Source organism: Trichosurus vulpecula, chromosome 4 (genome assembly GCF_011100635.1).
Source record: "Trichosurus vulpecula isolate mTriVul1 chromosome 4, mTriVul1.pri, whole genome shotgun sequence".
Classification (NCBI taxonomy): domain Eukaryota; kingdom Metazoa; phylum Chordata; class Mammalia; order Diprotodontia; family Phalangeridae; genus Trichosurus; species Trichosurus vulpecula.
Genome location: NC_050576.1, coordinates 23,456,001 through 23,480,988, shown reverse-complemented (window position 1 = coordinate 23,480,988; position 24,988 = coordinate 23,456,001). Strand labels below are relative to the sequence as shown.

At 42.1% G+C, this 24,988-nt stretch overlaps 1 long non-coding RNA gene across 1 annotated transcript; it reads right to left on the bottom strand.

Annotated features, from left to right (window-relative positions):
- Window positions 1–12,444: 12,444 nt before the first annotated feature.
- LOC118849170 lies at window positions 12,445–24,194 on the bottom strand. Its single transcript, XR_005010287.1, has 3 exons — window positions 24,121–24,194; window positions 21,786–21,872; window positions 12,445–12,487 (listed from the first exon to the last, which is right to left on the bottom strand). It is a non-coding gene; the product is annotated as an uncharacterized LOC118849170 (long non-coding RNA).
- Window positions 24,195–24,988: the final 794 nt, after the last annotated feature.

The window sequence follows — 24,988 nt, the reverse complement described above, 5'->3', positions numbered from 1 at the left end:
TTTGTGTGGTTTCTGTTCATTCAAAGGGGGATGCCCAAGTATAGAGTGGGACAGCCAACGATGACAGAGAGAACTATTCTGGTGAAAATTCACTGCAACTGCATGTAGTTGGACAAGAGCTATGAATTAGAAGAGATTGTATCCCAGGAGCCTTGTATCCACCCAACCCTGGAGCTTCCTTCTTCCTGTTGTGCTCTGCTGATGTGGGGCCTGGCTTCCTCAGATTTCAGAGCTCTTGAAAACCTAGGTGATTTGCAGCAGATCACCTTTATGGACCTCTTGGTGTGTTTCCACAGAGTATTATATCCTGTTCTCTAGATGCTAGCAAACATACCAGGAATCATCAGGGTGGAATTGGGGAAGGAGCACTAGGTTGGCATTTATGGTACTGGGGTTCAAATCCAGGTTCAGCTCCTTTCCTTTGTCACTGAACAAGGCATTACCCTTTGCTAGGCGTGGTTTTTCCTCTCTAAAAGAGGGCTGGGCAGGTGGACAGGGTGAAATTTATCTAACTCTTCCAGCTCAAAATTCTAGGCCTAACTGGCCATCTTGAGGAATTGAGAAAGAAGAGGAAACTCATCCATCACAGTCTTCAGGGGAGCAACAAGAGAATTTTCAGTTGCCTGAAAACTGAAGGCAGCCCAAAAGGTGTCCTCACAGTATAAGGAGCTTGTGGCCTTTTTGGTTCATGTACTTGGAAAGATGTTTCAAGAAACTCCAACATTAGCTCTAGTTGTAAAAATAAGTCAGTCTGAGCATATCTTTTGAAGTAAAAGCTTCAATTTGCTGTCTTTGAGCCATGAAAGCATGGATGTTTCTTTATGCCTTCCTTTCAATTCACCCACCCTATTAATAAATAATAAAGTGTTATATTGTTAACTCAAAAATCAAAGAAAATATATAGAGTAGTTTTTGAACAACCATGAAGAGGATAGGATGAGGTCAAGGCAAAATCAAGACAACCAGCATTCACTGAGCACCTACTGTGTGCTGAGCACTGACTGTGTGTCCTAAGTGCTGGGGATAACATGAAAAGTACCAGACAATCCCTGCCTATAAGAAGCTCACAGTCTAATAGTAGAGACACCATGAAAACGTGTGTGTAAAAGAGCTATGCATTCATTTATACTTGATGATTACTCTGAAACAAAGAGGACACTGGAATTAAGAGGGCCTGGGAAAGGCTTCCTGTAGCAGGAGAGCTTTTAGCTGGGACTTGAAGGAAGCTGGAGGTGGAGATGAGGAGGGAGGGCATTCCAGGCATGGAGGACAGTCAGGGAAAATGGTCGGAGTCTAGAGATGAGGCGTCTTGTTTGTGGAACTGCCAGGAGACCAGTGTCCTGGGATCAAAGAATATAGGGACGGAAATAATGTATAAGAAGACTGGAAAGGTCAGAGGGGGCTAGGTTTTGAAGGGCTTTGAATGCTGAACAGAACATTTTGTATTTGGTCCTGAAGGCGGTTGGGGGCCACTGGAATTGATTGAATGGGGGAAGCGGAGTGTATGACATCAGATCTGGGGTTTAGGGGAGATTAATTTGATAAGGGGAGTGGAACATGGATTGGAATGGGGAGGAACAAGACAAGGAAACCAAAGGAAAGATTGTGGATCTTGTTTTGGAGGGGGAACCTAGCAAAACTAGGCAAGAGATACAGAGTCCTACATTTGCATTGTCTAAAATGAAGAATATATAGCAGAAGATTCACTGGGCTTATAATTAGGAGACTTGGGTTCAAGTTCTAGCTTCGTTTGTCTAGCTTTGTGACTGACTTTGGGACAAGTCATTGAATTTCTCTGAGGCTTTCTTTAGGGGGGAAATAGTAATACAGATCCTCAGTGAAGGCAAAAATAGAAGGAATGGTAGAACTTGTAATGAGGTCAATTAAGGCTTAATGGAAGGAAACACTTAATAATGGGAGCTCTTCCAAAGCAGAGGCATCTGGCTCAGCAGAAAGCGGGTCTCCACTCTTTAAGCAGAGGCTATGTGACTGCCTGTCAGAATTCCTTTTCAGGTATGTTCTAGACCTGTTGGTCCCTAGGGTCACTCATAAGGGCAGCTAAGAGGCATAGTAGATAGAGCACCAGCTTTGGAGTCAGGAGGACCTGACGCTTATTAGCTGTGTGACCGTGGGCAAGTCACTTCACCTTGTTTGCCTCAGTTTCCTCATCTGAAAAATGAGCTGCAGAAGGAAATGGCAAACCATGCCAGTATCTCTGCCAAGAAAACCCCAAATGGGGTCACAGAGAGTCAGACTGACTGAAAAATGACTGAGCAACACCAAATGAATTGCTCTGACTTTTGAGGTAATGAGTTCCTCATCTCTGGCTTGTGAGATAATGAGTTCCCCATCACTAGAAGTGATCAAGAAAAAGTTGGAGGAACAGCTGTCAAAAATGTTATATAGAAGCTTCCTTTTCATGTATGAGTTGAACTTGGTGGCTACAGACGTTCCATCCAACTTTGAGATTCTGTGAGATGGAGGAGGTCATTGGGAGTTGAGGAATCATGAGTTTGTCAGAGTTGTTTTTAAAAGTGTTTTGAGTATGGATTTCAAAATCTCTAATGATGACAAGCAGGGATGGCATGGAGAGGAAGACCATGGGCCAGGTGCTAAAGTCATTGAGAAAGTCAGGAGGGGGACCTGCAGGTTAATAAATGATAGCAATGGGGAAAGGGTGATGTGTAAATAGATTGTCTAACTTTTGGGAGAATAAAGTTCTTGAGAGAAAGAGAAAGCTGATGGTCTGGTAGAGGCAGCAGAAAGCAAGGAGAATGCCAACCATCCCTCCTCTTACTTAGCCCAGAGAGAAGAGTGACCTTCATTGGAGAAGGTTGAGACAGATGTGTTTGTGTTGGTTGGAAAGTCAGTTAGTAGGTAAGTGCTAAACGAAGGGGAATTAGAGGAAATAGGAGATTCTGTCAAGAAAAACCCAAATCCACTATACTAAGGTAGCTTTAATTAGCAAGCTGTCTTTTGTACACAAAATCACAGAATTGGCCTCTTTTGCTTCCTAAAACAGATAAACAAAGTAATAATGTAAGTAAAGTTCTTTAATATTATTATTTATGTTAGTTATACTAGTATTGTATTAATAATTATATTATTAATTATTATATAATCATATATGTCAAGTGCCATTTGACCAGGTCTGGCACAAAAATAACCCATATTTCTATAGCATTGATGGTTACAACATCAAGTGCTATAAAAATATGGATTATTTTTGCGCCAGACCTGGTCGAATGACACTCTCCTCTCTACCATCTTTATAAACTTGGAAAATGGCTTCATAGAAGACATGAAGCTCGGGATAATAGAGAGAACACCAGATCCGGAGTTAGAGGACTTATGGCGAAATCCCAGCTCACTGGTTGCACCTCTGAGTTCAAAGCTAACAAACTCTACTGATTTATTAATGTCACAAACATAGTCAACACCATGATTCTGAAGACACTGAGAATATCCTAGAAATTTTGCAAGCATGAATAATTGACAACCATTTCCTAAGAATCTACTGTGTGCTCACAGTGGATAGAGAGCCATCCTTGAAGTCAGGAAGACCTGGACTCAAGTCCACATCCTGGCTGGGTGACCCTAGGCAAGTCACTTAACTGCTTAGGGCTCTAGACAACTCTCTAAGACCCTAAGTGGCAGAGAAGATGCTCACTGGTCAAAGGAGGCTTCTTGGTAGGGAGTTCCCTGTGCCAGCACAATCACAGATCTGGGCTCTGTCCTTCCCATGGGCATCGTGCTCACTGTGCGAGGGCACAAAACCAAAAGGGAAACATTCCCCACCTTATACTAGACTGAGGAAAAGAACACACACACATGTATATGTACATGCATATATACACATATACATGTGCACACTCACATATATATATATATACACATATACACATACACATATCTCTGTATACATATATACAGACATACCTACACACATATATGAAATAAGTACAAAATCAATTGAAGGTAACAGAGGAGAAGGCCATTAAAGCTGGGGGAATCAGTTAAGGCCTCTTGAAGAAGAATCATTTTCTTTTACAAATATCTCTAGGGTATCCTCAAGAATGAAATTCTCTTCATATTTGTTAGATAAATGTTAAACAGTTAAACCATACTTTCTGAGATCTCAAGTTTTGAATTTTCTTCAAAACAATTTTAAAGCTTGTTTTCAACATTTAGGAGCTTCTTGGGAAAACTCCAGCAGAGGCAGCTTATTAGTTCTTCACAAACGAGGCTCTGATAGATACCTTAAACTACATGGACCTCCATTTCTGTGGTGTTTAATGAGGAGATTAGACAATGATTCCAAAAGTCTTTTCCATCTTTAAATGCATGATAATTATCCTGAGGTATCTAAGGGCACCTCTGTAGATGATGGGTTAGCTGTCTGCTTTGGCCCAGAAGGCAGGGCCAGGAGCCATGGTGGGGGAAGCTGGAAGGAGACAGATTTAGTCTCATTGTAGGGAAAAACTTCCTAATAATTAAGAGCTGATCAGAAATTGAAAGGTTTGTCGAATGAGGTAGAGGTTTCTTCCCCATTGGAGAGAGTCAATCAAAGGCTGGGTGACTATTGGTTGGATCAGCATGATGTCGATGGGATGATTTTTCAGATAAGGGTTAGAGCCGATGGCCTGTTAGACTTTCCAACTGAAATTTTATTATTCTTTTCATGCTTGGGTTGTATTAGCTGACCTCTGACACCTCCAACTCAGAGATTATGTGATTCTTTGATCTCATGACCCAGTTCACTTAACTTCAAGTGAGGCTGTGAAGTCAGTTCAAACTCATCCTGCAAATTCCTAGAAAAGGGGCTGAGATGCTGAGAAAATCATCAATATAGGGGAAGCTATACAAGATCCAGAATGAAACAGCCTGACTTTCCACTTCTCTTTTGGAAATGTCCAAATATTTGTGTTGGCACTTACACAGACCTGCACATGCTGAAGGAGAGAGATGGCCACACAAACTGGTGAGCACATGCTAAAATAATGAAGATAAAAATTCCTTCATATTGATTCAACTTAAATTCTAAATAATTGCTCTGTTTCTGTGATGTCGACCATGTTAGTGCTGAAAATCTGAAGTGTGAATGTGGAGTGTATGAGGGATGGAAACTTTCAGGACAGAAGAGAGCATGGAAGGTAATGGAAGACTTGGGTGGCTGTGCCCAAGTCACTGATGGGCTTCAGTTGCCTTATCTGAAAAGCAGGTGGTTGGGTTGAATAACCTCAGATCTGTCCCCTTCCAGCTCAAACAGTCTCTGTTTCAATATTGTTTCTTTTAAGATTCCTTCCAAATCTGATATTCTTTTTTCTCTGTTCCAGTAATCTCTGTTTTAAGATACCCCCCCCTCAGCAATTCTAACATTCTCTGCTCAAGATGTCTTCTGAATTTGACATTGCATGAAATACTCTAATCGATATACAAAATGAAAAGGTGGCATATGAAGGAAAACCCGTTCCTTGAGTTTTATGTAATTTAATCTAACAGATATTCATTGTTCCCAGAGGAGACAGAGGAATTGGATGTATCCTTGCCCTCAGGAAGCCTACTGGGTGTTGGCCAGCTGCTTCCTCCCAACCATCTGGGAGCATAGCCATTCTATGGCATTATGTTTCGTGGTGTTGTTAGCTTCCCAATTAGACTGGCCAGAAGCATTGACTTGCTTTTGCCAGCGAGGACAATGCCACTCAGGGAACTTTGATGTTGACCCAATATAAAACCTTTCATCTCAATGACATTATGCCTGTTGTCCAAAAGTAAAAAACAAACAAAAAATCCCCAAACAACCCAATTTCTAATAAATGATTTTTCCCCACAATCCTGTTTTTTATTGTGTTTGAAATATAAAAATACATTTAAATCCTATCTTTGTTTAGATACTGGAAGTGTACGGGCAAAACAGCTCAGTACTTTGATCCGCAGGATTTCTCAAAGTGCCATTAACATCAGTTAGGCTTTGTCAAAATACAGTTGGCCCACATGAAAATGAATGGAGTTGGCATGCATTGAAGAAATATGCCCTTTCTCAGTGACATCAATGAGAGAGGTCAACATAGAGGTGATGGCAATTCTGTTCTGAGGTGGAGCAGCTTTCTGGTTATGACCTCATCCCTTTCATTTCATATATGTGTTTAAAAATCCTTTACAAAGCCTTATATCCTTCCTATTGTTAAATGTCTTAAAGTAAATTCTGTATAATATTATTTAAATACTAAAAATCTTCCATATAGAAAATATAAAGTCTAGAGTTTTAAGGAATGAAAGTCACCGTTTTCATGAACAGTTATGTTCCAAGAAGGTTATGTAAACCATGTGAGCTCCAACTTTGAGACTGCTCATTAACTCACTGCCCCAAGGTTACCACATAACTGTCCTTCTTTCCAACTCCTACTAATTAACATATCCATGAAACATTGACTTGTAGCATGTTAAAAGATTACACTTAGAAAGGGCATAGGTAAGTGTGGTTTTTTAAAAAAAATGCAAATGTCTTTATCAGTACTGTAGAATCTCTTACTGACAAGGTATTAACAATGAGTTCAATTGCAAGGGAGCTTTAGGAACTAGTTCTCACATGAGAAGTTGTCAGGTTGTCCTAGGAAAAGTGTTTCTGGTGCCTGCAAAGAAATAAAAACCACCAAACATTTGGAGCCTAGGTGACGGGGTAAGACAGGAAGTAATCCCTGTAGAATTTTCTGACTGATAATCAGGACAATTTCACATTTGTATACAAATTTATTAATCATATGCAAACTAAAATTTGATATAGAATCCCTGAATTTAGGAAGGCATCAGAGCAAAGCATTCAAGAGGCTTCCTCAATGTGCAGCAATGTTTGATTTTTAAATTTTCTCCTAGATTTCCCAGGAATTAAATGGGGTACTGTCATCATTTTGGGGTACCACATGTTAAAGTGGACATTGACAAGATGACATAAACCTAGAAGTGGGTGGTTGGGATAGTGACAGGATTCAAATTTATTTACTTTAAAGAATGGATAAAGGGACTGGGGATATTTGTCTTAGAGAAGAGAAGGCTCAAGGGAGCAATGATTGGATTATATGCAGTACAGTATAGAGAGCCAGCCTTAGAGAGGAGAAGATCCAGGTTCGAGTCTTGCCTTAGACACATACTAGTTGTGGGACCCTGAGGAAGGCACTTAACCCCCACAAGCCTCTCACCAAGAGTTCCCTACACAATGAAGTTATAACCTGTACCCCAACCCACCATGCCACAAAAATGTGATGCAAGCCTTGACTTCAGCGTTATATGATATGCATTTGAAGCCCATTTATGCCACCTCTGTGATCTTTGGCAACACTTTTAATCTCTCTGGGACTCAGTTTTATCATGTGTAAAATCAAGCATTTGAAGTAGATGATATCCAAGGTTCTACCTCTAAATCTTCTAATCATTATTTTCAAATATGGGGGAAGGCTGTCGTGTTGAAGAAGCAGGAGATGTTATGGATGCCTTGGTCTAGATCTCTAGAGGATGAGGTAAGTATGTGGAAGTTGAGGGGAGGCAAACTTTGGCTTAAAGCTATGAAGAAGTATTTTTAAACAAATAGTATGTTTCCTAAATGGAATAGGTTACCTTTGAAGTAGTGAGTTCCCCATCATTTGGAAGTACTTAAGTAGAAGTTTGGTGACCAATGCTTTGGGATACTTTAGAACAAAAATCACTTCAAGTTTCAAGAGATTGGGTAAGTGATTTTTTTTGTGTCCTTTATAACCTAAGAATCTATGATTTTACGAAGGGACTGCATTTCCATTAGTGGTCTGACTGTTGTTGGCTATGTATGCAGTTAAGGGAGAGGGTTTTCAAAGACCACCAACTGAGAAATAAAACCAAACCACTTACTTGAAATCAAGATAGTCAGTTAGCACATATCCATCTAAAGAAAAGAATAGGACACCGTCACTGGCTGGCAAACTAGAAATTGCTTTGAGATGTGTGTCTTTAAAAAAAACAAACCAAGCCAATGTTTTACCTTATGAGTTATAGCTGAGAAACTTGCATTTGCCATCAGAATCATAACACATGATTAGGTTATTTTGGGTGATGTTGATGACAGGAAGCTCTTTTCTGGAGGTTATGGCAAATCTAGCATCCCTTTCTATGAATTTGAAGAGGACCCTACTGTGATGTTAATGACTGTAATCTTTTTGTCATACTAGGGTAGAAAAGAACCAATCAGATGATTACTGAGTGATCCTTTGTCATAATAAAATAATCGGAGGATACAAACAAAGAACCAATTCCCTTCCTCCTCTCCTCACTCCTGCTATATGTTGCCAGTGTCTTTGGGAGTAGAAAACAAAAGACAGACATGGGATGGAATGAGGCATTGTTTAGTGGGTAAAAGCAAAACATTGCTGCTTCACATTTTTACGATGCTTTCGACTTTTTCAAAGGGTTTTGGTATCTATTACCTTGTTTTACCAGGATATATCCTCATGGATTAGAAAGCCACTCTTTGGATATTCTGGACTTCAATCTCCATGAAGACAAGGACATCTTATCTAAACTTTGTATTTTCCTCAATGTCTAGTACAATTCTCAATAAATAGTTGGTGCTTAACATTAGCTGAACGAATGAGTGAGGTCCTCTGATGAATCCTGAGAACTTTTTCATGTGTAAGTTATTATTTGTTATTGAATTATGGTAGTAAGAATTATGGTCAACATTTGCATGGCACTTCAAAGCCCTTTCTGCTTTATGGTTTTGAGCCTCATAACTGCCCTGCACGGGGCCACAGGAATTAATGTCCTCATTTTGACATGAGGCAAAGTTGACTTGCCTTAGTTTGCAGACTTGGAAATTTCAGAGGTAAGATTAGAACCTAGGAATTCCTGACTCTGAGTGTAGCAATCTATTCAGTAGACTGTGAGCTTCTAAATGTTTTGGTCACCACACTTATCATCAGTAAAAAAAGAAATTAAGTGCACACTCCTAAAATATATGCATATTTATTTATAAACCACATACATGCACTCCTCTACTAATATGTTATACATATATATTATAAAACTTACATAACATAGAAATAGAAGCACTAAAGATGAAATTACAAAAGCTAGCATTCATACAGTGATTTAAAGTTTGCAAAGCACTTTACAAATATTATCTCATGTGGTCCTCAGAACTACCCTGGGAGGCAGGTGCTGCTATTATCCCCATCTTACAGATGAGAAAATGGAGCCAGACAGAGGTTAAGTAACTCATCAAGTTACACGGCTAGTACAAACCTGAGGCTGGATTTGAACTTGGGTCTTTCTGACTCCAGGTCCAACAAATCTTGTCTACCTGTATCTTTCAAGCTGGAAGTTTGGTGGCCACTCGTGGACAGATCTTACTACTGGTTAGCATTGGAGCAGGGCTTCATTTCTGATCTGAGTGGGTAGCCTGTTTCTGTCATGCCTCATCAAGTCAGTGCTGAACTTGATATGGATACTGACGGTCTTTAACCCTACTGTACCCAGGTGGCACAATGGAGAGAGCACTGAGCCTGTAGTCTGGAAGACCTGAGCTCGAATTCAGCCTCAGATATTTACTGTGTGACCCTGGGCAAATCACTTGACTTCTCTCTGCCTCCATCTCCTCATCTATAAAATGAGGATGATAATATCTCTGTCAGGGTTGTTGTGAGGATCACATGAGATATTTGCACAGTGCCTAAAATACAGTAGGTGCTTAATAAATGCTTCTGCCCTCCCCACTCCTTCCCCATTGCAGTTCAGGGTTGTTGTGAGGGTCACATGAGATATTTGAAAAGTGCATAGCACAGTGCCTAAAATACAGTAGGCGCTTAATAAATGCTTCTGCCCTCCCCACTGCTTCCCCATGGCAGTTCAGAGCTCCTGAACTCAAGAGCTTCACCAGCCTCAGCCTTCTCAGTGGCAGGAATTACAGGCATGCTCCACCGTATCTGTCCTGGGTAACAGTTCTTCGGGACATCACGCTGCCCAACCAGTCTTCAAGGTCTTCCCCTGTAACATGTGTGGATGTATTTAATGGTTACTCAGATGAGACACTTTTGGTTGCAGTCACAGAAAGTTTTGAGGAATGCTTTTGTCTTGGACCTCCTTGCTGTCTTTCCTGGACTTGAGGTCCTGAGGTTTCTGAGCTGTTTTATGAGAGTATCTAAATAACCAGCCAAGAGTATTTAATCATGAGCTATTGACATCGGTGAACTAGAACAACCACCATGTGTCTGCCATGTTTGTAGGGAGCCCCTCTTCTGCTGAGTGTAAAATTGATTTCCATCTACAAAGAGCTTTACTTTCATTCCTTGGGGAGTCTTTATGGAAATAGTATCATTGTTTCCAATGAAAGGATCAAACCACCCTTTCCAAAATGAGAAGACCCAGTAGATTCTTATACATATTGAAGAGGCACTTACTGGGGAAACATACATGGATAGGGATGTAGGATAGTTTAGATGGCTATAGAGAGCTTAATCACTTCTTCAAAGTAAGAGGTTTATTAAGCTGCCCACAGGGAGGCAAGAGGGATTTCCAATATAGAGACCCAACAAACATTGAGTGCTAACAAAGGATTAGGGTTGCTGAGAAATGACAAGGCTCCATAGTTGATAGATACCTAGCCTTGGACTCAAGCACAGTTATGGGAAGTAGGAGTTTCTGCAAAATGGAATTTCTTTCAGCAGTGAAACCATAAGTCTAGCCTCCCTCATCTCTTCCCATCCCAAAAATAGGATCCCCCCTCAAAAAAGGGATTTATATAACTGTTTCAAGTATTTGAAAAGCTGTTTTTAGGAAAAGCAATTAGATTCATTATACCTGGCCCCAGGGGACCCTAGAATAATGTAGTGAAAGATGCAAATAAGCGAATTTAGGCTTCATTTTGTGAAAAAAACTTTCTATTAGAATTATCCATGAATGAAATGGGCTCAGGAGTCAGTCAATAAGAAACTATTAAATGGTTACTGTGTAGTTAAAAAGAAAGCCAAAAGCAACCCCCACCCACAAGGAGAAACAACATGTAAATAGCTTTGTACAAGATATAAATAGAGTAGGAGAAAGTCAATCTGAAAAGAGAAGGCATTAATGCCTGGGGAGTTGCGGGGGGAACTTAAAACAGTCCTCCTGCCAAAGCTAGGCTTGGAGTAGAGTCTTGAAGGAAGCCACAAGTGAGGGGCAGACCCTAATGGCAACCAATAGAAAGGCAGGGAGATGGGGGATGGAGTCCAACGTAGCTGGATCATAGAGTGCACGGAGGGGACTGAGGTATAAGAGGTTGGAAGGGAAGTAGAAGCTGGGTTATGAGAAGCTTTAAATGTCAAACAAGGGTCATTCTAGTTTTGAGACAATAGGGAGCCCGTGGAATTTCCTGCACCTGCCCACACTGTAGAAAAATCACCTTGGAAAGCCAAGTGAAGAACGGATTGGAGTGGGCAGAGACTTGAGGCAGGGAGACCAGTTAGAAGGTAAGGTGTCCTGGTAAGAGGTGATGAGGGCCTGAACTAAGAAGTGATGGATCCCCCAGGAGGTCTTTGAACAAAGACCAGATTAGGGACATTGTAGACAGGATTCCACTTCAGGAGTTAGACGCTTTTAATTCTAGGGGCAATTCTTGGGCAATCAACAACCCATTTTTTTGCCTTCATCCTTCTCCCCTCATCTTGTTCTAAACCCTGCATTTCAGACAATTAATGATTTTCAGTAGGTCATTAGAGTACCTGACCCTTGCGAATACTTTGTAGTCTTGTCAGTGAGCTCTTCTCACAGGTATGTCCATTTAGCATGGCTGTGGGCATGCTATACCCTCACCCCCATCCCCACCCTGTCCTACTTGGCAGAGATAATCTGGGACAAGGCATGATGGGTTCCCTGGTATAAAACAGTGAGTAGGCGCAGTGAGGTGGTGCAATGAGTAGAGCACCAGCCCTGGAGCCAGGAGGACCTGAGTTCAAATCCAGCCTCAGACATTTGACACACTCACTAGCTGTGTGACCTTGGGCAAGTCACTTACCCCAATTGCCCTGCCTTCCCCCCTCAAAAAATAAAAAAAAAAATAAAACAGTGAGTAGTGGAAAGTCAGGATCATGGTGTGTTAGCTAACCCCAGAGTACATACATATCATTTCTATCTATTCATGGATACGTCAGTTATTCAGAACTATTTTTAATAGTGCTAACTTTTCATATACAGAGGCAATGCCACGTAATGCTATCTTGGAGTCCAGAAGGTCTGGGTACAAATACCATCCTTAATACTGCAGGCAAGGACCCTTGGCAAGTCACAGCCTCTGTCAAGGACTTCCTTAGGACTTCCTCTGGGGTCATCTCTCACGGAAGCTGCAAGTTCCTCACCCACAGATCCTTTGCATGTTGGGGCATCATTTTCCATAAAGGGTCAACATACCTCAAATCTTTCTCTAAACAGTTTTTCTTCTTTTTCAATCTTGTGCTTTTCCAGGTTGGGTTTCTTGTTTCTGAAGAGGAGTCTAAGAGACAAATTGCAGAAAGAAAGGCTCATGCAAGCAGTGAGTGGATGGTTTTGTTAACTACCATCTGGTTCCTATATTCGGGGCCTCCTGGGATGCCTCTTGGTGCTCCCAGAGGCTCTATCAGAGGAACGCAAGCTCTGGAAGCCCTCCTGGATTAGGGAGGATTCTCATAGGTTCCCTGAAATAGGTCATGATAATTATAATAACTAATTCCTCTTCTAACCCAGTGCCAAACCCTTTACGAGTACTATGTCATTTGATCTTTACAACTCTGGGAGGTAAGTATTATTATGATCTCCATTTGACAGATGGGGAAACTGAGGGAAACAGAAGCTAAGTGATTTGTTTAGGGTAATTTTAAAAACCAACCTAGCTAAGAAGCTCGTCACTGAAAGGTCTGTCAGCAAATGAGACAAGTCACCCCGTGTCTGTGGGAATCAATTTCCTTCTTTGTAAAGTGGGGCAGGGGCTTGGACTAAATGACCTCTGGTGCTCCTGGAAGCACCAAATCTTTGATGCTGTGTGACAGTGCACCTCTCTGGGACTCAGTTTCCTCATCTGTAAAATAGGAGGGTTGGACAAGATGATGCTGGGGATCCCTTCTGGCTCCAGACCTAGGATCTTCTGTGTGTTTTCAGCGCACTGACCATGGAGACCTTGTAGCCTGCTGCAGCAGATGGAGCGCCAAGAATGATGAAATCCCCCCCATTTTGGGAGGACAAAGTTGTGTCGAAAACTCAATAAAGCCCCTCCCCTTTAAAGCAATGTGAAATATAGTCCTTTGTGGGCTAGGGGGTGCCAAAGTGCACAGAGCACTGAGCCTTCAGACATGAAGACCAGAGTTCAAATTTGTACTCTGACACAGGCTGTGTTAGTCACTTTACTGCTGTTTGCCTCAGTTTCCTCATCTGTTAACAGCTCCTACCTCCAAAGGTTGCTGTGAGGATCAAATGAGATAATGTCTGTAAAGTGCCTGGCACATAGTAGGCATCATGTAAATGCCAGATAGTTATTATAAATATACACCCCAAAACTAGCAGAAATGGCTATTATAGCTGAATAAGGCATGTAGAGCAAACAAACAAACATGTAGATTGTTTGAGAGAAAATCAAACACAAAACCCTTCACACAAAAACCAACCAAATGAAAAAACAAGCAAACCATACTTTGGACAAAAAACTTAATTCTTTTTAAGAAAAAAAAAAGAGTTAAACAAGAAGCATCCTCTGGTACTTAGATACTGTAGAATAAATAATGTAGAATAAAAGAAACTTAATGAAAGAAATATTTTAAAATCTTTCCTTCCCTTCACAATTATTTAAATGGATTTTTTGATGCCTATTGATAGCTTCAATTTTGTGCCTTTATTCTTTTTTTAGCTTAATAATTTTTTCACATGGCTGTCTGTGGGGACAGAAATTCTAACTCCCTCTTGCTCATTTGAATAAATGTGGCTTTTGCTTCATGACCTGGAAAAATATTGCAGTTTGAGGGAGGGAGGGAGGAGGAGTAGAAACGAGTGTCAGATTAGGTGGGAGAGAGACACCAAATCTCAAACTGACTGGTGCCTTGCTGTGTGGAACTGGCCATCCAGCCTCTGGCCTGTCAGGGCTGGAGCTCTTTGGGCTAGTGAGTGGATGGGCAAAGGGCCCTTAGCTTGGCCCCAAAGATGCAAATTTAAGTCTTGGCTTGTCCGCTTGCTGGATAGGTAGAAGTCATGCCATCCATCCTTACTTCCCTTTATCTCACATCATTTGGGCATCTTCCACCACTATTTCCTCCTTCACTCCTGTCTCTCATGAAGAGGTGAACAAGGTAATCCCATCTGCATCCAACCTTGTTTCCATCCTTTGGGTCTTCTCCAGGAGATTGCTACCACTACCAATCCCACTTTTTCTCTAATCTGCTCTCGTTCTCTCTCTCTCTCTTTCTCTCTCTCTCTCTCTCTCTCCCTCTCTCTCTCTCTCCCTCTCTGCCTTCCCTGCTGCCTAAAAACACTCCTGTGTTTCTCTATTCTTACTGACACCCCTGTTACTGCTGGCACTCACTGTGTAACTCCTTCTTTTCTCAGCTAAACTCCCTGAGAAAGCTATATCTGGTGCCTCTACTTTCCTCTCACTTGATACTAAAGCCTCTAACATCATTTAATGGTAACTGTACTCATAAGTGATCTCTTTGTTGCCAGATCCAATGACCTTTTCTCCATCTTCTTCTCATAGACCTCTTGGCAGCCTTTGACACTGTTTATCACCCTCTTCTCCTGGACACTTTCTCCTTTCTAGGTTTTCATGATGCCACTCTCTCCTGATTAACTATCTGACTGCACCTTCTCAGTCTCCTTTGTTAGATCTTTATCTAGGTCATGTCACTAAATATGAATGCCCCCAATGTTCTGTCCTGGGCCCTCTTTTCCTTTTATACTTTTCCCCTTGAAGATCTCATTACCTCCCATGGGTTCAGATTGATTCCTAGATCTACATACCCAGCTGCAACTCTCCTGAGCTTCGATGTCCCATTACCAACTGCCTCTTGACGTTATGAACTGGATATACCATAGGCATCTAAACTCAACATATTAAAAACTGAATTCAATTTTCCATCCAAAGCTTTCCCTCTTCTCATTGTCCCTTTAACTATCCAGGGCACCACCATTCTCCTGCTCATCGAGGCTTTCAACTTGGGGGACATCCTCGACTCCTTTTTCCCATTCACTCTCCCTGTCCGATCTATCGCTAAATCTTGTCTTTTCTGTCTTTACAGAAGCTCTCATCTTCATCCTCTTTACTTGCACACCCACTGCTCCGATGCAGGCTTTTGGTTATATTTCCTGCCTTAGTTCTCTCCCCATTCCAAGCTGTCCAGATTCCAAAGTGAGCTTCCTATAGATCAGGTCTGACCATGTCAGCCCTCTACTCAGTAAATTCCAGTGGCTCCCTATTACCTCCAGGCTCAAATGTAAACCCTCTATTTGGCTTTTAAAGCCTTTCACAACCCATTTCCTTCTTACCTTTCTAACCATCTTTTGATACCTTCCTTTACAGATCCAGTGACTCTGGCTTCCTTGCTGTTCCTTGAACAAGACACTCTGTCTCCTAACTCTGTATTTTCCCTGGCTGTTCCCAACGCCTCTAATTTTCTCCCTCCTCATCTCTGCCTCCTGGCTTCCCTGGCTTCCTTTGAGTCTCAGCTGAAATCTCAACTCCTACAAGGAGCCATTCCCAATCAGCCTTAATGCTAGTGCCTTCCCTCTCTGATCATCTCTCATTGTCATTTGAATGGCCCTATGAGTAGTACAGCTACTAGCATTATCACCATTTTACCGATGAAGAAACTGAAGTTCAGAGAAGTTCATTGAGCTACAAAGTATCATCTCATAAGATACAGAATCTCTCTGTTCAAGCGTCTATCAATTCTAAAATTGAAGAGTTGTATTTTTTTTGCTTCCCCCCCCCACATTACTAGAAACTGAGCTTTAGAGTTATAAGGAAACTCTGTCCAACCCTTTCATTTTTTTCAGAAGAGAAAAGTGAGGCCAAAAAGGAAATGACATGCCCAAAGTCATGGCAAATAAGAAGAATGTAGCAAAATTGAAACTAAAACCCAATCACCTCTTCATCCAGTTCTCTTCCACATTTCTAAGCTATCTGGGTGTTTTTCTGATGTCAGATAAACATGCTGGTAGCCTGTCTCTAGGGGCACCTAGGGGGTGCTATAGTGCATAGAGTGCCTGGCCTGGATTCAAAAAGACTCATCTTCATGAGTTCAAATCTGGCCTCAGACCCTTACTAGGTGGGTGACTCTAGGCAAGTCATTTAACCCTGTTTGTTTCAGTTTCCTCATCTGTAAAATGAGCTAGAGAAAGAAATGGCAAACCACTCCAATATCATTGCCAGAATCTTTTGCCATGAAAAGGCAGACATGACTAAAAAATGAACCTGTCTATATATAATCAATGAAGTGCTTGTTTCTTTAAAGCCTTTTGCCTTTTAGGCACAGCATAGGTATACCCTCCTCCCACTCTGTGAATGCCTAGCTGTTCTTTGGTATAAATACATAAATACAGAGACCTCAATGACTAGGGCATTTAAAATTTAAAATGGAAAATTGCTTTTCCAATGCATGAATCCATCTTACCACCCCAGGAAAAATAAATTACATCAAGTCTGAGCCCAGAGAAAATAAACTTCAGGAAAAGGGGATTCTATGCCATCTTCCAAGTCTGTGTTTGCTTTGGCCAGGCATAGGATCCCTTCCCATGGGGCTCCCCAATGGGTTCTTCTCGGCATCATTTCACAGAGCAGCCATCAGAGCCACCAAACTGTTTGGAAGATAACTTGCATGAGAAGCTTTTCTATAACAAAGTCACTGAGAGATTGCTCCTGGCTCTAGCAACGGAGTAGGTAACATGTCTACTTCCCAAATAGCTCGAACATCCCACCTCAAAAATATCCACCAAGCGTGCCAGGGGATAGAACTATAAAGCTGGTTCTGCATTTCTCTCAAAAAATGATCATTTAGGTCAGACCTTCAGGTAGGTTTATGCCGTGGCGGACAGAGCATCAAGCAACATGGTGCTTGAGGAAGACCACTGGCCTGAGAACTGCCAAGTCAGACCGGGGATCTTGGCTGAGACCATGGACGCGTCACCTAACCCTTTCTAGCCTCTATATCTATTTTGTCCAATGGAGTTAATGCTTTCTTCCCTCATGCCACAAACTAGTATTTTGTTGTTGTTGTTATTGAGTTGTTTTAGTTGTGTCTGACTCTCAATGGCCTATTTGGGGTTTTCTTGGCAGAAATACTGGAATGGTTTGCCATTTCCTTCTCCAGTTCATTTTACAGATGAGGAAACTGAGGCAAATAGGATGAAGTGACTTGCTCAGGGTCACACGTAAGAATCAGAGGCTGTATTTAAACTCATGACTATGTCTTCCTGATTCCAAGTTCAGTGCTCTTTGCACTATGGCACCCCCCAACTGCCCACTTACTGTTTGCTCTGTCTATATGTGATAAACTCCTTTTCCGTATATGTGTTTTCCCCCAGCGGAATGATGGCTTCTTGAGAACAGTTCTTGACACATAGTAGATACTTAATAGATTGTAACTGAATTGAATTTTGAGTTTGAATATAGAATGTGCCTGTTCTGTTTCATGGGTTTGGGGGAAGAAAATGCTTAGCCAACTATAATACACCATCTTCACATGAGGGCTTGATTTTGATTATTCTGACAAGATGGAACACATCAAGACAATAGCCAGTGTGGGGAGGGGAATGGATTCCATATTATGTATATACTATGGAGGATCAGCTAAAGGTGCTAGACATGTTTAGCTTAGAAACAAGGGGACCCTGGGAGGACGGGACAGCTATTCTTTTGGTTAACAGATTTGTTCTCTGTGGTCTAGTGGACAGAATAAAGACAATGAAGGGAAGCTATTGGGAGACAGAATTGGACTCAGTAGAGGAAAAGACTTCTTAATGAACGGAGTTGCCCAACAATGGAGCAGGTTGATTCCTTCAGAAGGTAGGAGCAAGGTTCTGTTCATGCCCTGCCTCCTCACTCTTGTACCTCCCTTGCTTGGCTGTGGCTTTAGATGGGGGACCTGCTGGACTGATTCTTTCAGGGGGCAGTGGGGAGGGTTTTGCCACCTCCAGTAGAAAAAGACCCAGTTACAAGAGAACTAGGGTCAGAAGCTTCAGCTGAGCCTTTGCAGCTCTCCAGGCTTTTTGACCTAGCTGACTCTTTGTTGTGGTGGCTTTGAAGGAAGAGGGGAGAAAGGCTTTATTTTGAATTTAAATCATTTTAAAATATCTTATCTATAAAGTTGGTTTCTGTTCCATTTATCACGCATTGCATTATGATCTGCTAGCCTGAATTACTGGGCTGGCATAGTTTAGGCCTGGTTTACATTAATCAGCATGTGGAGCTCTTAGTATGGAAGCTCCTTCTACCAGTAGAAATCACAGCTTATCTAGGATTTTGGAGATGAACTAGAGTAGGGACCCTTAGCCTGGGGTCCCTGAATTTGTGTTTAAACTATTTAGGGAACTTTATTTCAATATACTGATTTTCTTTGGAATCCTATGAACTAAAAAATACATTGTTCTGAAGTGAGATCCATGGGTTTCACCAGACTGTCTAAAGTGTCTATGAAATTAAAAGGTTAATATTTTCTACTTTAGGGAGTTTTCTGAGAAACGGAAGTTAAGTGACTAACTTGGGGTCATACAGCTATAGTATCAAGTGGAATCTGAACCTAAGTGTTTCTGACTCCAAGTCTGTCTCTGTCCACCACTCCACAATGCTGCCTTTTAGAAATGCAAACAAACAGAAAATCCATCCTTCACAATATGCAGGTATTTATTTTGTGGTGTCAAGTCATGTGTGATACTGTGAAGGTTTCAGGCACACAAGGGACAAATCTTTCCAAATCTTGCCTGGGGAACACCAATGCCTTCACCTGGCTCTGTCCCCCAGAAATGCTGTAGAAGAGATTCATGCCTCAGGTCAGTCATGGACTCAATGACCTCTGAGGACCCTTTGTCTCCTCTTCTGCATCTTTAATCTCTTCCCCCCCCCCCCCAACTAGCCTTCACCCTCACCTACAAGCATACCGAGTTCTCACCATCAAAAAAAATCCTCTTGACTTTGTGACCTCCTCTAGCCACTGTCCTCTCTCCCTTTACTGCCTAAGTCCTCAGTCAGTAGCTTTTCTTTCTTATCTCACTGCTCAGATCTTTATAATTTGACTTTTTAACCATCCCCCTCTTCCCTTGCTCTGCTACAATAATTTCCCAAATCACTAATGGCTTCCTTACTGCTGATTGCCATGGCCTTTATTCCTCCCTTCAACCTCATTGACCTCTTGGCAATATTTGATGAGCTCAAAGCCCTTCCCCCACCTCCTGGGCTTTTGGATACTCCCCTTGCATGGTTCCCTTCATTCTCCTCTTTCCATCTTTGGTCATCTCCCGTTTCTCTTTAAATGTAGGTGCTCCTCAAGGAATTGACCTTGCCTCCTTTCTCTTCTCTCTCTGCACTATCCCTTAGGGATCTCATGCACTTCCATGAATTTCTACACGCAGTAGGTGTCTAATAAATGCTTGTGGATCAATTAAATTATTTCACAGTCAGCACTTAATAGAAATGGAGATGATTCTCAAACCTCTATACCCAGCTTCAGCCCTTTTAATATCTAACAATCTAATGATACTATAAATTCAACATGTCTCAAAGTGAACCTTTATCTGCCTCTCCAAGACTACCCCTTTTCCTTACTTCTCTTGATGGTAGTGCCACCAGCATCCCAATTATCCTGCTTCAAACCCTCAGACCCATCTTGGACTCTTCCTCATTCCTCACTTTACAATGCAGATCTGGTCAATTACCCTCTTCAATATTTCTCACATCTGGTCCTTTTCTACTATGAAAACAACCACGCTGGTTCAGGGCCCCCAGCTCATCTCACCTACCCATCTAGATAAAGGCAATAGCCTCCTAACTAGTCTGCCTGCTTCCAATCTATGCCTGTCTCCAATTTGCCTTTCACATCACTTTGAATAACATGGATTCAAGTCCCAGGTAAAATCACACCTTTCACAAGAAGCCTTTCCCAATTCTTCTCAATTCTAGGGCCTTCCTTCTATTGATTATGCCCAATTTAGTCCATATACATCTTGTTTGTACATAGCTGTTTTCTTGTTTTATCCCTCATTAGACTGCGAGGTACTTGAGAGTAGGGATTGTTTCCTGTTTTGTTTTTTCCTTTCTTTGAATCCTCAGTGAGGAGAACAGTACCTGGCACATAGTAGGTGTTTAATAAAATGTCAGGTGACTGGCTGGTATAGTTGTTGAGTCATCTTCATCTTCAGTATTTGATCATATCCCTCTGCAGCTCAAGAATCCTCATTTGCTCCCTATTGTCTACCAATAAATATAGCAGTATATGAGATGATAAAAGTAACAGCCCCCATTTCTGAGTCCTTGACAGTTTATAAACACTTTGCTCAAAACAACTCCATGAGGTTGGTATTTCAAGTATTACTTTCCCTAATTTAAGGATGAGGCTTGTAGAGGTTATAAGGGACTTTGCCCAGGCCACAGGAGTAGGGTGGGGAGAGCATTAGATTTGGACTCAGAAGACTTGCATTCAAGTCTGGCCTTGGTTACTTACTATCTGTGTGGCATTGGGCAAGTGACTTGCCCTCTCTGATTCTCAGTTTCCCCATAGGTAAAATGAAGAGGTTGAAGTAGATTATCTTCCAACATTCCTTTCAGCTCTAAATCCTCATTCCTCTGCTGCTCTGTGTCAGAGCAGGGATTCAAACAGAGGCTCCCTGAACCCAGGGATCTTGTTTTTTTTTCCTCATTATACTACACTGCCCTTTATGGAGTCTGGTCTTAACTTACCTTTCCAGCTTTATCCCTCACAATTCTTTATGTACACCATATTCCAAACAAACTAATTCCTTTCCCCTCTTCTCACTTATTCTGACCCTGCTGCCAGAGGAGACTCACCCCACTCTCCATCTTTTGAAATCCCCACTTAAAGACTTAACTCAAGGGCCACTGCTTCCATGGAGGCTTCCCTCCCAGAAGCAAAGACTTTCCTAGTGGGAAGTGACCAATCCCAGTGCCCACTGCGTCCAACCCATCTGTCCTTGCATTACCAGCACACACCATAAAGCCTCTCATGGAAGCAGAGTGGGAAGGGACGCTTTGGCCATGCGGTCTCATATATAACCCAATGTAGCCAACAAGTAAGTGTCCATCCAGAGTGCTTGGAGACATGTGCTGGGAGGGAATCCGCTACATCGTGGAGCAGCACATCTCTAACATCAAGCCTAAATGTACTTCCTCCCATTGCTCCCAGGTCAGGATGTGTAGAGTTCCTCTTTCCCATGACAATACATAGTAGGCATTTAATATAAATATTTAATTAACTTCACTGTCTCTTTTTTAAAGTTTCATTAAGTTCTAATGGAGAAGGGGGAAAATGATCCCCCTCAATCTCAGCAATCCATTCATTAACAGTCTCTGAGACTGTCCATTCCATGAGGGTAAGGACCGAGTCTCACCTAAACTTGGCATCTCCTCTGTAGCAACATGCTTGGTGCCTAGTACTTAGCCCTGGGCTGTGCACACTCTTAACAAAGAGTCTTTGATGAAGGAACACATTTGATGGGCTTCCTATCATAGAGCTTGGGTTGTTGTTCATTCAAAAGGCTACATCAAGAAGACCCTTGGAAAGAGTAAGACCCCAGGCGGGATGGAGGTGGACGTTGTCCGTTACCTTTCTGGTTCCTCAGGAATTTTGCCTTTATTTCCTTTCATCATCAGACATTTTGGTTTCCAGTGTCTCCCTTTCTCCTCTTTTTCTCTGAAAAGGGAAAAGAGAATGAAAACAAGGTAAGCAATCTGATTTTTAAAAATGACTAATCTTGAGCACAGAGAGCATGGCCAGACAAGAATCCCTGACTTCAGCTATTTGAAGAAGATTAGATAGACACAGGCACCCAAGGACATAATTAATGAGGACCAATAGGAGGAAGTTGTAGGGAGGGAGGTTTTGGCTCCACAGAAGAGAGAATGTCCTAATGATTATGGCCATCCAGCAATGAGAGGGTCTACATTAACTTAGTTCCATTCAACCGCTATTTTAAGGACCTATGGTATGCAGACTTTTACAGCCGGGCTAGTGAGGTATAAAGTTTAGATATGTCATGGCCTCTTTGTTCATGGAGATAGCTAGCCATAACAGATCTCACACTACACTCCAAAGCAGTAGTCATCAAGACAGTTTGGATAGAAATAGAGGGATTGGTCGTAGCCTCCCGGCTTCATGAATGTTAGAGCCATGCTGTAAGAAGGATAGGTTATTGATGGAGGATGAGGAGACAATAAAAGAGCGGAAAAGAATCAGCCAAATTAAAGGAGAACAAGGCAAGGGCTGTGTCTCCTAAAGCCAGGGGTGGGGAGAACATCCAAGAGGAGGGAGCTGGGGCTAGGACTACAAAGAGATGGAGGAGAAGTGCTAGATGAAGGCCATTTAATGGGGCAATTGGGAGACCATTGTTGTTCAGTCATTTCAGTCGAGTCTGACTCTCTATGACCCCTTTTGAGGTTTTCTTGGCAGAGATACTGGAGTTGTTGGCCATTTCCTTCTCCAGCTCATTTTTACAGATGAGGAAACTGAGGTAAACAGGGTTCAATGACTTACTTAGAGCTACACAGCTAGTAAGTGTCTGAGGCTGGATTTGAACTCAGGTCTTCCCGACTCCACTCCCAGTGCTCTATCCAGTGTACCATCTAGCTGCTCTGTTAATTAGGAGATTACTGGGGACCTTTCAGAAGCTATTTGAATAGAGAGCTAAGTGTGTTGGTAAGCAAAATGGGCTCTTCTTAGTACTCAGTTCAACCAAGTGCCCTTGAAGAGTTTGGCTTTTGTTTCCTTTGATTAATTCAGTGTATTTCACTGAGTCTTCCTAGGTGCTACCCCAGGCCCAAACCCCTATTAGGTGCTAAGCCTATGTGGGTGTGAAGCTCCTAGCGTACTAAGGGGAGGTGCTAACTCAAGAACCAATCATAGGAGCCTAAGTTCTGGTCATTCAGATGACATTTGATGACGTCTGAAATGGCATAAGAAGAGAAGACAGAGCTATTTGCGCAGGGCTATCACTCGTGGTGGTGCGGTGGTGGTGTGGTGATGTGGCGATTCTGGGCAGCTGTAGCTAAGAGCCCTCCAGATCGTAACCTGGATGTTGGGACTTTGTTAAACTCTGGTAACTATGTATTGGGATTTGAATCAGACAAGGTCTGTCTGTCGATGTTTGTACTTTGTATTTTTTTCTGAGGTTCAGGGTGCTGGCTTTTTCCCCTGAACTAAGTGAGTGATATTTGTATGCTAGATTAAAATAAGCTCGTTTACCCCTTAACGTTGCTTTCCTTAGTAAAGCAGATCAAAAGAACCTAGGCTTTGGCAGTGCTTATTGTTGGGCTGCTGTTGGTCTTTCACCCCCAGAACAGCTGCTAGCCAGATTGTTGAAACACTAGGGGAACAAGCTAGATTCCAAGGAGGGACGTGGAGGAAAGAGTAAAGAGAGTTTTGTCAAGTTTGGCCATGTAGGGATGGCATGGGAGTAGCTAGGTGGTGAAGAAGGTCTCAGAAAAGAATTTTTTTAATGGAAGATTAAAGAGAAACGAAATATTTGTAGACAGATGGGAATAAGCCAATTGAGAGAGATAATATGAGAGGAGAAGGCAGAAGACCTCCAGGTCCTAGAAAAAGGCAGGAGAGGATTAGACCAGAGGCGCAGGCAGGTGTATTAGCACTAGAAGACTCACATGGGAGCTAGGGCTGAATGACACTTTATAGCTCACCTAGTCTGACCCCTCATTTCATATATGAGTAAACGGAAACCTGCCATAGTATGTTAAGCGACTTGCCCAAGGTCATACAGCTAATAATCCAGTCAAGATTCCAAATCCAGGGCATTTCCCCCTGTACCGCGCTGTCTGTCCTCAGCTGACTTAAGAACTGGCATGTCTCTCAATATGCCCGACCCACACTGAGAAGCTGGATTAAAGCTGAGGGACACGTGGCTAGCAAAAGAGCAAAATGAACATACTTGTAATCTTTCCTCTCCACTGCCACATCATCGTAGACATTGTCCTGAGGCTTAAATTCTAGAATCAAAAGGAGATGAAAATCATCAGTTAGTCAATAAACATTTATTAGGCACCTACTATGTGCCAGGCGCTGTGCTAAGCAATGGGGACGAAGACAACGGCAGGCAAAAAGAGAAATTCTTAGGTACAAATGCATAAAACTATCGTTCTTTCAGATGGTGTGTAAGTGTATGATGACACATGTCTGCCCCAATTTTCACTAAGAGGTGAAAACTGAAGCTCTCTCTTACCATATGTATATGTACATGTAAATTATATATGTGTATATATTATGTATGTTCATATATGTGTTTGTATGTATATGTATATGTATATACCTAGAGTAAGAGAGAGAGACAGAGACAGAAATTGAGAGAGAGGCAGAGAGAGACAGAGAGAACCAACCAGGGGTGGGGAACCTGTAAGCCTGAAGGGCACATGTGGCCTTCCAGGTCCTGAAGCGCTTCTCTGACAATTCCAAGTTGTCATTACCATCATCACTATCACCAGCGCCATTTCGATAAGTGATGTTTATAGGACAATCCATAGGAACATGGACATAGAGGCTGAAGAGGCCTGGGAGGCTACCTTGTGCAACCTCCTTATTTTAAAAAATGAGGAAAATGAAGCCCGTGGAAGGTCATGCAAGAAATAATATCGGGGGGCAGCTAGGTGGTACAGTGAGTAGAGCACCAGTCCTGGAGTCGGGAGGACCTGAGTTCAAATCCAGCCTCAGACACTTGACACACTTACTAGCTGTGTGACCTTGGGCAAGTCACTTAACTCCAATTACCTTGCCTTCCCTCCTCCAAAAAAAATAATATCAGA